Genomic DNA, 6540 nt, shown 5'->3' on the forward strand with positions numbered 1-6540 from the left:
GGCTAATGCCTTCATTTTCCTTGCCCATGCCCAGCATTATCTCCTTACAACTTGGTGCCTGTGTAGTAGCACATCCATCAGGGATATGAAACAAAATAGTCTCTTCAGAGTCACAATTGGCAGTAAGCATTTTCCACAGATCAGATTTGAGTAGGTGCATTACCCAACCAAATTTATAAGGTGTCAGAAGAAGATGAATTATGAAATTAACCAACTTAGAGGAATGTCAATTTTGAAAGTGTTAACTTCTCCCTATGTAGCTGGAGCAAAATGCTGAATCCAGAGGTCCAGACCTTCTTCAGAAATCAAATGGGCACCATCAATGATATCCAATGTATGATTTTCAGCAAGTTTTTGAATGTCTATTAAAGAGGGAGAGTTGGGTAATGAATAACTCTCCATACCTTTTTTATGCCCATCAGTTGAAGTTCCAACCTGAGGAATAGGAACGTCAGCTTTGCCTTTCATTGCAGTCCTGTCAGCAAAACCTTGAATTTCTTCAGTCTTTTTGTGGACAACCACAGTTTCGGTCACCAAAGGAGTGCTATTGTTATTAGCAAGAGCAGTAACATTATCCAAAGTTAAATCTCCTTGTGGCATAACAGGTTCAATATTCCTCTCATTCCGAGCAAGTTCATTAACAACAACATCTACTAAAACTGGTGCAGGTTGTTGAGATTCTTTAAAACCAGAGGGACAACAACTTCTACCTGCTGTTGAACAGCAGCCAGGTTCTCATTAGCTGGCTGAACAACATCTTCTTCTTCCCCTTCTGCTTGATATGCAAGTAGAATATTTTGTAGGCCCATAGCCATAGGATTAACTGGAGCTCATTGGTTAACCTCTTCAATAGAAGTGTGTATTAGACCAAATACCATCTGACAGAGAAACTGTAGTGGTAATGTTGCTGTTTGGGGCACCATCCTCTTGCAAAATTGGCAATTCTGCTTGCTATTCAGGTGGATCTTGATTGTTAGCCCGGGGAAAAGCCCAATGTCCTTGCTCTTCCTGCTAATCCCTGTCATCCCAATCTTTATTTCAAGCTGGCTCATTGTTAAGTGGCACTGGCTGAAGACCTGGGAAATCATTGGCATGTTGTGGAACTGGGTGTGGGTCCACACTAGGAGGTGGAATAGGGTCCTCATTAGTAGGGCCCCTCCCAACATTTCTTCTAGTAAAACCTCAACTGAACTAGTCCAAGATTACTCTTCAAAACACTCTCCTTCACACCATCTAATGCTTTTTCGTATATCAATGAGATCAGTCACTCTGGCCTTAACTAAAATCTTACCCCTCAGAGCATCTTCCCTTCCCCAGCTAATGATTCTGCCCCACATGGCAATAGCAGCAGCAATGTCTTCAGTGTTGCAGTAATCAAATGGCACTCCAATAAACAGCAACCAGCAGGTTCTATTGAAATGAATCCTATGCTAGTTCCTACCCTCATTGTGTTTAGTGAAATAAATCAAAACATCACCAAAAAGGTGCGGGCTCTACCTGATAAGCCGATCTCTATCTCTGACATGCAAGAACTGAACATATGCTTCACCAAAAGGGCAAGGTTGGATTTCTCTGAACCCAACCTGCTCCACTCCTTGAAAAAACTCTTCCAGAACTTCTCTGACATTGGGGAAAAATACCTAGTTTGGGTGCGGCTGAATGGTAGCAATCACCCAATCTTCGTGTTTGATTGGGCGATGCGGCAAGATTGCCCTGGACACCCCAGTTTGCCCTTCTACTTCAAGAATCTGGAAACCATGGGGAACAAAGGGAATGGGGTCTATAGAAATGTTGGCCATGACTTTTATGCTTCACCAATGCCTGCTCCGCCGATGGTGAGGAAGACGGCGAGCTCCTCAAGGTGGAAGCAGAGTTGGTAAGACCATAGGAATGCGAGGAGGTAGGCTAAGGTCTTGGTTGGAAGTTTGCAAATAGGTCCTTGACCAGCTCCATAAATGACGAGACCTGCCTAATCAGCCCGACCGACACATTTGAACTAGGCCTCCACCTCACCCTCGGCCCTGGCCTGCTCGGGGGTGCTTGGAAAAGTGCTAAACTGGATAAAAGGCCAAAGCCCAGGAAGGTTCGGTGCCATGCAGTTACGTGCGTAATGTCCTGCCACCCCCCCTCCTGCATGCAAAACACACAACGAACGTGCCAAGATTAGTACGTTGAGGCACCTGGGGAGGATTATGAGACCTATTGAAATCAGAATTGAAAGATGGGGAATTGAAAGCACCCCCTTGATTATCTCTGGTTTGAATGGGACCCAATAACCTCTCAAAGACTGATCTACTGTCTCTGACCACTGAGCTGTAGCTCCGGCGATCACCGGAGTTTCTTGACACGCCCTTGCCATGTCTACCGACCAAAGTACACTCTTTATCAAGCTCACTGTGATAAGCAAGTTCTTCCCTAAGCCAATTTGGACCACCAAACTTCCACAGGCCAAAAACCACTTCAAAATCTTGTTCAACAATTCTACCCATATTGTAGATCTCAAAACCAATGGACTTTGAAGCAACCGAAAACTTGAAAGTTCTATCTCTCAAATGACAAACCCTAAAGCCTTGAGCATAACCACCAAACATGGCCAGGAGAGAGACACTAACCGTGTGCACATGAAGTTTGAAAGTTGATCTGCAGAACAAAGCCACCAAGGTGAACTCTCGTTGGCGAAAACCAGGTGAAAAAACCACCGGATGCCAAAACTTGCTTCTCATATCTGCTTGGAAATTTCTGCCACGATCAAAGTTGAGGGCAAAGGGAGCCATCTTGAGGGAGGGTGGCTGCCGTGGCTGGAGTGGCCACCGGCAGGAGGGGTGGCAGCCGGGGCCGAAGTGGCCACCGGCGAAAATCGCCTTGGAATCGCCTAGGAGGAGCCTAGGAGTAGTCACCTTCTTCTAATCGTCTGGATAATTTCCACTTCTGTCACTGGGTGATGACACCGCAAGATCGAACCCAAAAGAAAGCACCTCATCCCATTGCAAGAAAAGTGAATCTAGTTGGCCAAACCAAACCAAAGTTTTGGAGAGGAAATACGAGGCTATAATAATCATGCATATAAGAGATCAAATAAGACACAAATAATTTTCATTGATAGAATTGATCATAAACTCGTAATTCATCAGATCCCAACAAACACACCGCAAAAACTCATTGCATAAAATAGATATCCTAGAACATCAAGGAGAACACTGTATTGAGAATCAAAAAGAGAGAGAAGCCATCTAGCTACTGCCTACGGAACTGTAAGTATTTGGTAAGCTACTCACGCATCATTGGAGGATCACCAATGAGGATGATGAACCCCTCTCTGATCGTGTTCCCCTCTGGCAAGGTGCCAAAATAGGGCTCTAGATTGGATCTCATGGTTCTAGAACTTGCGGTGGCTTGAATTGTGTTTCGTCAACTCCTCTAGGGTTTCTGGAATATTTGGGTATTTATAGAGCTGAGAGGCGGTGGAAAGGACCTCTGTGGGCCCACCACCCATCAGGGCACGCCCGGGGCCTCCAGCACGCCCAGGTGGGTGGTGGGCCCCGTGAACCTCCCCTCTAGCACTTCCTTGGCTCCCAGTTTTCTTCCGGGCAGAAAAAAAATCGCCAAAAAAATTCGTGGCATTTGGACTTTGTTTGGTACTGATATTTTGCGAAGTAAAAAACAAGCAAAAAACCACAACTGGCATTGGGCACTATGTCAATAGGCTAGTCCCGAAAAATGATATGAAGATGCTATAAAATGATTGAAAAACATCCAAGAAAGATAATATAAATGCATGGAACGATAAAAAATTATAGATACATTGGAGAAGTATGAAGGGTCCACAACAACCACATTGAAATTGGAGGGTTAGTATTCACTGCTTCACTTATGGACCTCAAGGTTTCTACTCGGTATGGTTCTTATGAGTACACTATCATGTCTGTCGGCTTAACCAATGCTCCAACAACATTTTCCCGCTTGATGAACTATATCTTCATGGATTACCTCGACAAGTTCGTCACAGTTTATCTGCATGATATCCTGGTGTATTATAAGAATAAGGAAGAACATGCTGAACATCTTCGTCTTGTACTAGAAAAGCTTCAAGAGCATCAACTATTTGCCAAATATTCCAAGTGTGAATTCTGGTTATCTGAAGTGACCTATCTTGGTAATGTGATTTCCAAGGATGGTATTGCTATCAACCCAAAATGAGTTTAGGCTATTCTTGACTAGACTCCTCTGAAGAATGTTAAGCAAGTCAGAAGTTTTCTCACACTCACCAGCAATTGCCGTCGTTTTGTCGAGAACTTTTCCAAGATTGCCAAGCCCCTGACCAATCTGCTTCACAAAGGCGTTAAGTTTGAGTGGATAGACAAATATCAAGAAAGTTTCCAAACACTCATGAAATTTTTTATATTTGCACCAGTTCTTGCTCCTCCAGATTCTCTCCTAATGGTCACTGGCCTTCCCAAGTCGCAGAAGGGTCACGATGTTTTTCTTGTCATCATCGACCAATTCTCCAAAGTAGCACATTTTCTGCCAGTCGAGGACACGATCACTGCTAGTCAGTTAGAAAACTTGTATATCTCCAGAATTTTGACACTGCATGATATTTCGAAGGAGATCAGTTCAGAACGTGGCAGCCTCTTGACCACAAAGTTTTGGGGAAGTTTCCAAGAAGCTATGGGGACTCATATAACCTGGAGCACAACTTATCACCCCTACTCCCAAGGTCAACTTGAATGAGTTAACCAAGTTCTTGAAGATATGCTACATGCTTGTGTCATCTCATTTGGCAAGAAGTGGGAAGAACCTCTCCCGTATGTTGAATTCTCATACAACTAGAGCTACCAAGCTAGCTTGAAGATGGCACCCTTCGAGGTATTATTTGGACGTAAGTGCCGAACCCCTTTGAATTGGTCAGAAACTGGGGAACAGACACTTATTGGTCCGGATATTAGCCATCAAGCTGAGGAGCAAGTCCGCATTGTTCGGGAAAATCTCAAGGAGGCCTAGTCGCGCTAGAAGAGAAACTATGATTATAAACATTGGGAATCAATCTATCAACTTGGTGAACAAGCTTATCTGTGTGTCACCTCTATGAAGGGCACTCATCGTTTTGGAATCAAGGGCAACTAGCTCTGCGCTATATTGGACCCTTCCACATTCTCGCCATATGTGGATATCTGGCTTATAAATTGGAATTGCCACCGCAGTTTTCTCATATACATGATGTCTTCCATGTATCGGAACTTCGTCATTGCTTCAAGGATACACACCATGCAGTGGACCATGAAGTGCTTGAACTGCAAGAAGACCTCTCTTATAAGGAGTATCCGACCTGCATTCTTGATCAAGCTGAATGTCGCACCTGTCAGAAGGCAATCAAGTTCCAAAAATTTAGTGGTCAGACCATTCTGAAGACGAAGCTACATGGGAACACGAGGATCGTCTTCGTGAAGAATAACCCCTCTATTTTTGTCTACGTCCTAAATCTCGGGACGAGATTCTTGTAGTGGACGAGATTTGTAACACCCTGATAATTATGCTACTATGAGTCCTTGACTAAGGATGCCATGTCATCCCATTTTGGTTAACTTAATTTCTCCTGGTTAAAGCCTAAGTTAAATTCAAACTTAAATTGCAAGTCAAATTTGAAGTTTCACAAGCATGATTGCAAAATACTCCACCATTTAGCAAATAATCCATAACAAATAATTGTTAAGGAAAACAACAACACCACTATGCTAAATTGGCTATACCAATTAAAATGGTGCTAAAACAACTCATTTAAATGCTTTTCCATTTATGAAAAATTCAAACAAATTAAAATGCCCCCCAAACTTTTTGTGGGAGTGCCAAATATTGCAATGTATTTATGTGGCAAGTTTCACATTTTACAAAAATCATTTGCATCAAGGGAAAATGCAAAATAGAAAAGAATAAAAGAAACAGAAAAAAATAAGAAAAGTGCCTACTACTATGGTGTCACTGGGCCCTAGTGGCCACAATGCAAAGGCCCAGCCCACCTCCACCACCACCACCTCCTCCTCCTCCTCCGTACATGACACAGGGAGGTCATGGCAGTCATCTAGGGCGCCATGCCCGTGGATGGCCACTAGGTCGCCCCAATCTATATCTATATCCCCCAAAAACCCTAAACCTCCCTCTTCCTTTCCACCTCGTTCCCCTTTCGCCCCTACCTGTACTGCTAAAATTTCAGCTTGGAAGACTCGTGGAGACTGCTACCTCTCCATTGTTGACGCGTCCACTGGCCCCTCCGGCATCCGGGAGCACGTTCTGAAGGTCCATCGTCCTCGACTTCATCAGTCCTGGGCGCCAGATCAGTCAGGGGAGCCATGTGGCTGACGCCTTCGCCGTCTTCTCCATGCTCGCCCCCCACCACCTCGTCATTTATCCGTCCCTCAGGTCTGCTTCCGGCCTCCCCGAGCACACCAACCGTTCCGTGGTGAGCCCCTCCCCCATCACACCCTTCCCCCCTCCATTTCCCGCGCCCCCACGCCGTCCCACGCCATACGAGCTCCGACCGAGCTC

This window comes from Triticum dicoccoides, chromosome 2B (genome assembly GCF_002162155.2).
Source record: "Triticum dicoccoides isolate Atlit2015 ecotype Zavitan chromosome 2B, WEW_v2.0, whole genome shotgun sequence".
Classification (NCBI taxonomy): Eukaryota; Viridiplantae; Streptophyta; class Magnoliopsida; order Poales; family Poaceae; genus Triticum; species Triticum dicoccoides.